This window comes from Macrotis lagotis, chromosome X, assembly GCF_037893015.1.
Source record: "Macrotis lagotis isolate mMagLag1 chromosome X, bilby.v1.9.chrom.fasta, whole genome shotgun sequence".
NCBI lineage: Eukaryota > Metazoa > Chordata > Mammalia > Peramelemorphia > Peramelidae > Macrotis > Macrotis lagotis.
Genome location: NC_133666.1, coordinates 333,326,475 through 333,334,894, shown reverse-complemented (window position 1 = coordinate 333,334,894; position 8,420 = coordinate 333,326,475). Strand labels below are relative to the sequence as shown.

General features: G+C 40.0%; 1 pseudogene; it reads right to left on the bottom strand.

Moving 5' to 3' along the window:
- Positions 1–328: 328 nt before the first annotated feature.
- On the bottom strand, positions 329–3,383 carry LOC141497736 (monofunctional C1-tetrahydrofolate synthase, mitochondrial pseudogene; annotated as a pseudogene).
- Between the last annotated feature and the right edge of the window lie 5,037 nt (positions 3,384–8,420).

The window sequence follows — 8,420 nt, the reverse complement described above, 5'->3', positions numbered from 1 at the left end:
TGGTTGGATCTGTTCACAATTCCACCAGCAGTGAATCAATGTCCCAATCCTCCCACAAACTCTCCAACATTGATTGTAAAACAAGCATTCTTAAGAATAAGCAGAGGTACCTAGCTGTGTGGCCTTGGGCAAGCCACTTTAACCCCATTTGCCTTGCAAAAACCTAAAAAAAAAAGAGTAAGCAGAGGAAAATTTTAATTTTAAAGAAACAGAAAATAAATTGTTTTTCTGTCCAGCATGGTATAAATGCTTTTGTTGAATGCTGCCACTGTGATCCAAAGGAGACATTCTGAATGGAGAATAAATCTTTGGCCTATGTCATCATGGCTTGGGCACTGTGTAACAGATAAAATTCCATCAAATTCACTTATCCTGTGAAAAGAGAAGCCATGGCTGTTTCAGATATCCATTCTGGATACCATTCTTTTAGAACAAGCCTTTCACTTCCTCTGTTTCAGTATCAAGATCTATATCATAAAAGCAAGGTCAAGTAGGTAGTCCTGGCATGGTGCTCATCATTTCAACCAATGGGTAAATGAACCCAGCATCAATGCTGGCCCGGACATCATTAATTGGTAAAATGAAACCAGTTGGGACCCCTTTCTTCTAAGGCTCATGGGAAAGAGTTAGGTGGGTTTTTGCCATGCAAATGGGCAAATTACCAAAACGCTGTTGTGTGTAGCGTTCTATTTTAGATTGTGCCTCAGGAGAAAGCTCAATATCTCGAGCTCCATAGACTTTCTGAGCAATGGTTCTTATTTTTTCTACAATGGGAAATTGGACATCATAGAGGAATCAGAAGTGACTTCTTTGGTTTGCAGCTTCCCTCACAGCACAAGCCAAGTCCACCGACCCTCTGCCGCCAATAGACCAGTGATGGCAAGGGACAGCATCAAAGGCTCCAGCCTGCTTTGCCAGTTCACAGACCAAGTCAATCTCAGCACACATGTCATTCTTGAAGACATTTAGAGCAACCACAACTGGAACTCCAAAAAGTTGTGCAATCTGAATCTGCTTCTGAAGGTTACAACATCCATCAGCTACCAGCTGAAGGTTCTCTTCTATATATTCTCTTTTAAGAGGGACACCAGTGGTCACGCTTGGGCCACCTCCATGCATCTTCAATGCCCTTATGGTTGCAACTAGAACCACTACATTGGGAACCAAAACAGAAGCTCTACACTTGATATTGAAGAATTTCTCCATTCCAATATCAGCTCCAAAACCAGCTTCTGTGACCACAAAACCTTCTTCACCAACCAGTTTCAGGGCGATTTTATCAGCCAATATTGAAGAGTTGCCATGAGCAATGTTAGCAAAGGGACCAGCATGAACAAACACAGGTGTTCCCTCTAAGATCTGCATCAGAGTTGGCTTAATTGCATCCTTCATCAAAAACAGTCAATGCACCCGTCACTCCCAAATCATCAGTGGTTACAGGTTGTCCTTTTTTATCACTGGCCACCACCACCATTCTTCCCAGAAGTTTTTTCATATCTGCCAGGCTATCTGTTAGTGCCAAAACAGCCATGATCTCACTTGCAACAGCAATGTCAAACTGGGCCCGATGAAAAAAAATCCTTTTTCTGTCTTTGCCTGCCCAATGGTTATTTTTCGTAGAAATCGGTCATTTGTGTCCAATACTCTCTGCCATGTGATGGTAGCTGGGTCATTGTCAAGCCGGGCAAATCTGGTCATTTCTTCTTCTGTCATCGTGTGTGGAGAAGTCTTATTTATTGCTAATTTTTTCAACCGATCAAGTTGAATACCTGAAAACTCTTTCACACCATTCACTAATGGCACCAATCAATTAAACAGTGCCTTATCTGTTTGAGTGCTTTCGTGCAAGATACGGGTATCAATAGCAGCAGCCAGCAAATTATTAGCAGCAATAATGGCATGAATGTCACCAGTCAAGTGAAGATTGAACTCTTCCATGGGGATGACTTGTGCATAGCCACCACCTGCAGCTCCACCTTTAACACCAAAAGTAGGTCCTTGTGAAGGCTGCCTCAGACAAGCAAAGGAATTAATGTGCAGGTGTGCAGTCAAGGCTTGAACAAGTCCAACTGTGACTGTGCTTTTCCCTTCTCCCAGTGGTGTAGGAGTGATCCCAGCAACTAAGATGTATTTTCCATCTGCTTGATCCTTTAGCCTTTCTAAAAGGGACAAGCATATTTTGGCTTTGCTTTGGCCATAGCTTTCAATTTGATCTGCAAGCAATCCTATTTCCTTGGCAAGGACATCAACAGCTTTTGGAGTCTGTCCTCTGGAAATCTCAATATCACTGGGTACTGGTGAGAATGGCTGAAGTTTCAAACATCGGAGCTTCCACCTTCTGTACTGCTGCTCCCGAAGCCACCTCCTCCCACTGTTAATTACATTCTGAATCCTCAGAGCTGCTGCAAGGAGACCTACATCATCTTCTACAGTCAAGCCACCGACCTGAACACCATATTCATGCTTCTCTGAAGGAAAGTTGTGGCAGCAATTGAGAATCATAGTTCCTGGTTGTATCCAACTAAGTGGAATTTCATTTGGCTTAGGAGAGCCTATCACCACAATTTCAGCCTCATTAAGCTTGCTTCTTTGAAGCTGAGGAGTTTTCCAGGAGCAGATCATCGCCATGGCTCCCTTCCTCTGGAACAAGCACTGCAGGGAGGCCTCCAAAGGGCCATGGGCCCCTACCACCAGCACCTTCTTCCCATCTATGATAAAATCTGATTTCTCAAGAAGTTCAACCACAGTTCTAGCAGTAGGTGAAACAAAGCATTCATGGGCATCTCCACGTACCAACTTTCCCAGGTTTACATCTGTCACCCCATCCACATCTTTGTCTGGTTTCAAAGCATTCAGTATCTTGTAACTAACTGAGCTGATAGGGAGTTGAAGAGTGAGACCATGAATTCTAGCATCTTCATTGAGCTTCACGATTTCATCTATAATCTCTTCACTGCTTTCAGGAGACAGGCAAAATGTGAGTAATGCTCAGACCAACCTCTTCAGCCAAGTTTTGTTTTATCTCCTGCATCCAGTTATCAACACCTGCCTGGACAACTGCATGTACTGGCTTAAAGGTAGGGTTTCCCTTTTGCAATAAACTCAGAACTTCTTTTGAATTCTGAATTATTTCTCTGACCGTGGAGTCCGGCTTCGGCGGCGCTTTCCGGCCCGCGCGGCACCGCTCGCGCTCGGGGACTCCCGCAGCCGCCGCTGCCACCGACACCGCCGCCGGCTGCCCGTCGGGGTCCCTGGAAGCCCCCCCAGGAAGGGAGCAGCCACGGCGCGGCGATGCCCCGCTGGCAGCCTCGGGGGGTGTGAGGGGCCGGGGGCTGCTGCGCCCAGCGGAGCCGTCTCAGGGCCCCTGGCAACCTCGTGCTCATGGCCGGGCTGGCCACCGCGGTGACCCAGGAGAACGGGTTGCGGGCTCGGGAGAGGCGCGGGCGACAATGGCGCTCCGCGATGCGGCGTGGGGTGATCGATAATCATTTTTCAACAATTTTATTAAAGATGAAAGTGCATTAATAATAGCATTACATGGCATATTCAGAAGAGTACCAGATAGGGAGTCAGAGTACCTATATTTAAAGGTCAACTTTATCACCCTGACTAGTTGTATGACCTTGAGGAAGTCACTTTACATTTCTTTGAGCCTTAGTTTTCCGTAAAATAAGAATAATAATTTTGACAGTAGCTAACTCATTAACCTGGGGAAAACAAATTTGCAAGTTAGGGCAACAGTGATAGTGAAAAAAGTCAGGAAGAAGTGGGTTTAAATCCTACCCACGATACTTATTAATTGATTGGCTCCAGGCAAGTCATTTAATGTCATTGAGACTTAGTATCCCCATCCAGCAAATAGAGATAATAATAATCTTTCAGGATGAATGTGAGGTTCAAATAAGGTAATGCTTGTTAGCGTTTTGTAAATTTTAAATTTTTATAGAAATACATCTATAATTATGCTAAATAAATGTAGAATTTGTAAACAAATAGCATTATATGAATATGAAAAGTCATCATCACAATTATCAACTATGTAATGAGTGTTACCCTCTGATCAGACTATTAAATTTGCATCTCTATTATTATGAATCTGAGGAAAATGGTGGTGGTGGGATTATTAGCATCTCCAAAAGCCAATGGATTTTGTTTTCTTTAGCTATGCATTGACTCATTCCAGAAAGGAAGAAAGAGAGAGAGAGAGAGAGAGAGAGAGAGAGAGAGAGAGAGAGAGAGAGAGAGAGAGAAAGGAAGAAAGGAAGGAAAGAAAGGAAGGAAGGAAAGAAAGAAAGAAGAGAGAGATAAAGAAAAAGAAAAAAGAGAAAGAAAGAAAGAAAAAAGGAAAGAAAGAAAGAGAGATAAAGAAAGAAAAAAGAGAGAGAAAGAAGAAAGAAAGAAGAAAGAAAGAAAGAAAGAAAGAAAGAAAGAAAGAAAGAGAAAGAAAGAAAGAAAGAAAGAAAGAAAGAAAGAAAGAAAGAAAGAAAGAAAGAAAGACAGGGAGTGGGGAAGGAAGGAAGTATGATGGGAAGGAAGGCAAGGAGGGAGGGAAGGAGGGAAGGAAATAGGGAAGGAAGGAAAGAAGAGAGGGAGAGGCAAGGAGGGAAGCAAGAGAGGGAGGGGGAAGGAAGGAAGCAAGAAAGTGTGTGTGTGTGTGTGTGTGTGTGTGTGTGTGAGAGAGAGAGAGAGAAATTTCTCTAGTTTTCTTTGTTTCCTGAAAAAGGGGAACCTCCTACCTGAGACCCTTGGCCAGAAAGGACAGAGATCCAGAAATGTCCCCTGAAAACGCCAGCTCGGGTGCAGGGCCGGGGTGCTCCCAGGAGTCTGGGAAGCGCCCCAGGGCCCTCACTGGAAGCTGATTTTGGGTCGATGATGTCTGTGGCTCCAGTCTCTGTAATAAGCTCCTTCTTTCTTTTGAGTTTGCAAAGAGTGATGAACTAAATTGATCCACAATCTTGAAATTTCCTTCAGTTTTCTGATATTTTGATAGAAAATTCCATTTTTCAAAATCATTCCACAAATAAGTTTTAATGAGTACCAATCATAGCCAGTAGGGAGAGTACTGAATATAAAACCTGAGTCTCAAATAAGGAGACAGGATGGGGACAAAAAACAGTACTGAACTATACAAGATGTTTGGGAAGCAATAGCTCATATAGCAGTCCATAAGTAATGAAAAAAACTCCAAGAAGTAGTAAATCCAGGACAGCAAAAATAACAAGGGAAATCTTCTTGACCATATTAGAGACTCTTCATTGAGTGGTAGAAGAAAATAATGGGCTACTTGGGACCAGATTATGGAGGAATTTTAAAGGCAGGCATAGAGATTTAGATCTGATGAAATAATAAAGACAATGGCATGTGGAATTTTTGAGCAAAAAAGAAAGACAATGAAAGTGTTGCAGAGAAGAAAGATTAGTGGAGAGGGTGGTTAAAAGCAAATAATGGGTGAGGTGTGAAGATAGCAAGAATAGAACAGAACAGACAAATAAGAGGAAAAACCCTTCAGTGGAAAACTTAACAAAAGTAAGTCTCATACCTTATTGTAAGGGACAAGAGAGGATTTCTTAACAGAGATTCCTGACATCATATCTTGGCTGTAGTAATTCAAATCGAAGAGGTTTTTCATCATGTGTATTAAATTCCCACCTTCAATTCATGCATGAATCTTGCTGTGATGTTGACCTTTTCAGATAGTTAATAATAGCAACAACAGCAATTTTAAGATTTGCAAGTCATTTCTCTTTTATGGCAAATCTGAATAGATGTTATAATTTTATCCTTTTTGTGCTTCAGAATGGTCATATTAAAGCTAAGGTCACAGCTATTAAATGCCTACGGTGAAATTTGAATCCAGATGATAGTGTTTCTATAGCCAGTTTTCTCCACATTCTAAGCTCTTCCTCTCTTAAAGCATCCTGCCCAAAGGGAGGTCCATGGTGACTTCAATGAACATAGTTAACAGACTAAAAAAGATTTGGACTTATATTATCTGTTAAATTTTCTTTTACAGTAAAAGTGACAGGGTCTCCTAGTGTAAGAAAGGAATATAAATGACCAGTTAAAAAATATATTTTAAAAATAAAATAAAATAAAACACCCAACTTCAGGACTCTATCCCAGATGTCAGAGATAAGGATAACTGCTTAACACTGCACACAAGAGAGAAGGTAGAACTTCTGATGCATATTATTTTCAATACAAACAGCTGATTATGTTCACACTTAGGCATTGTTGCAGGAGCCTAGGTGCATTTCTTCACCACTGCTTTAACCCCTCCAGGAGCCTAAAGCTGTCTAGAAAATATTATAGGAACTTCAAAGAGATTGAGTCATTCCTCACTCTGAAAATGGAAATTCCTGCTCCAAAGGAGTGGATTAAACACTTTGTTCCTTGAAGATTCTATATGTGATTTTTAAAAATAAAATAGAATGTATGCATGTACATGAATATCCACATATGCACAAATACTTCAACAAGCTCATTTCTGTGGTTTTATAATCGCTTGAAGTTCAAATCCAGTGGCTACATTTTAGTCTCAAACTGTTTTGTTCACGTGCAAGATTATTACTCTGTACCATTGTCATAATCTAATGGTAAAACTGAGAGGCTGCATGCAGAGGCTTTGTTTCTAATCCCTCTTTACTTTTTAGAATTATGTTTCATTCTCTTTATGTATTGGCTCATCCTTGCCATTTTTATAATGAAAATGTAATAACATTCATGAAAATATTACTGTGAAGACACATCCTCCAAAATTATGGTAGTATTCACATTGATTTACTGTAATAATACAGTGGAAGCAGGGACTGAAGAATCAAAATAAAACGTTAGCTATAAATGCCATATATTGGACCCCCTGGTTTGTTGAAAGGTAATAAACAGAAAAAGCTTATGTCTAGTCATTCTTGGTTGTTAAATAAGATTCTTTTTGACTTGCAAAAAAAAGGGGAGGGGGAACACAATGAAGAATTATCAGTGCATTCTCCACAGAAGTCATCTACATGTGTTTATTTAATAAACAGAAGATGGCTTTATTATACACATTTGATTTCCATATGCAATCGTTTCCTTATCTGTCACTTGTATCTAAGCAGGGTGCTTTATACAAATCTGAAAATGAAAAATTCAAAGCAGGGCACAGGAAACTCATTTAATGTCGAGTGCAGTCAAAATCAAGATTTCTTTATTTGTAGTAACAACGCTGTTAAATCAGAAAATTACTCTCCCTTTCTGCATGTCCTTCTTCCTTTACAATTCAGTTGTTTGATCATAAATTGTCGAGTGCAATGACTTGTCTCCTCCACTTTCCACACTGGTCGAGACAGATTAAAAACTCCGGCATACCACCAACCCGCCTCAGCATACCATTAGCATATATATGAGATTTGAGACATTCTCTAATATTCTCCGGCAGAACTCATCTGTCAGCCAGGTGATGAATTATAAAAACTCTTAACTTGTTTAGAAAAAAAAAAAGAGTAAGGAAGAGAGAGGAGACGCGAAATATGTTGGTCCCACCTTTTTCATTCTTTCTTCTTTTTACCCATGTGCCCTAGCAAGATGGTTCAGTCACTAAACATATACAGCATTAATGGTTTGTCCACATAAAATGAAGGTTACCAACAAGGAGGATGAATGTATCTGTTGATACAATCCCCAAATGGAAATAGGATAACCTTCACTCCTTGAAAATGTGATTCAAGGGCCTTTAATAATCAAGGTGTTTTATTAAAAATGTATATTTTCTAGAACAAACTAACAAATGGGTAGCTAGGCAAAAACTGAAAATTTAGAACTGGAATAAATATGACATCCAAAATAACATTTACTGTAAACTTCAGTATTTCCCAACCACAGATTAAAAAGTGAAAAATGACTGATAGTCACCAGATTGTTAGTAAAGTCAATGCCTAAGATTTGATTTCTTCTTTTGGAATGCTCTCTCTCATTTGGTTTGCTGTGTTGAGATTCTACCTCCACTTCACTGGATTTAGTGATTAGTTTTAATCTCAGAACCACAGAATTTCAGAATTTGAAGGTATCTAATTAGTACAACCTGCAACTCCCTCTAATCAAAGCTACTATAGCACTTATGACAGGTGGACACTCAAGCTATCCGTTTTTATGGAGCTAGATGAACACAAAACCACATTAAATTACATTTCTTAGTATTTATAATACTGTACCATCACCTAAGCTATGGTGTAGCTCATGGAAGTAGCATTTAAGCAATTAAGATGGACATACTAATGGCTTGATAAGAAATGCCAACTTTATGCTTCAGGTTTTACTTTAACAGTTATAGATTTGATGACTTTTATCAAACAGGAGATAAATTTCAAGGAATCCAGCAAAAAAAAAAATTCAAATACTTAAGTCAGTAGTTGGATCAAGTAAAATCACTTGATTGTTCCAAA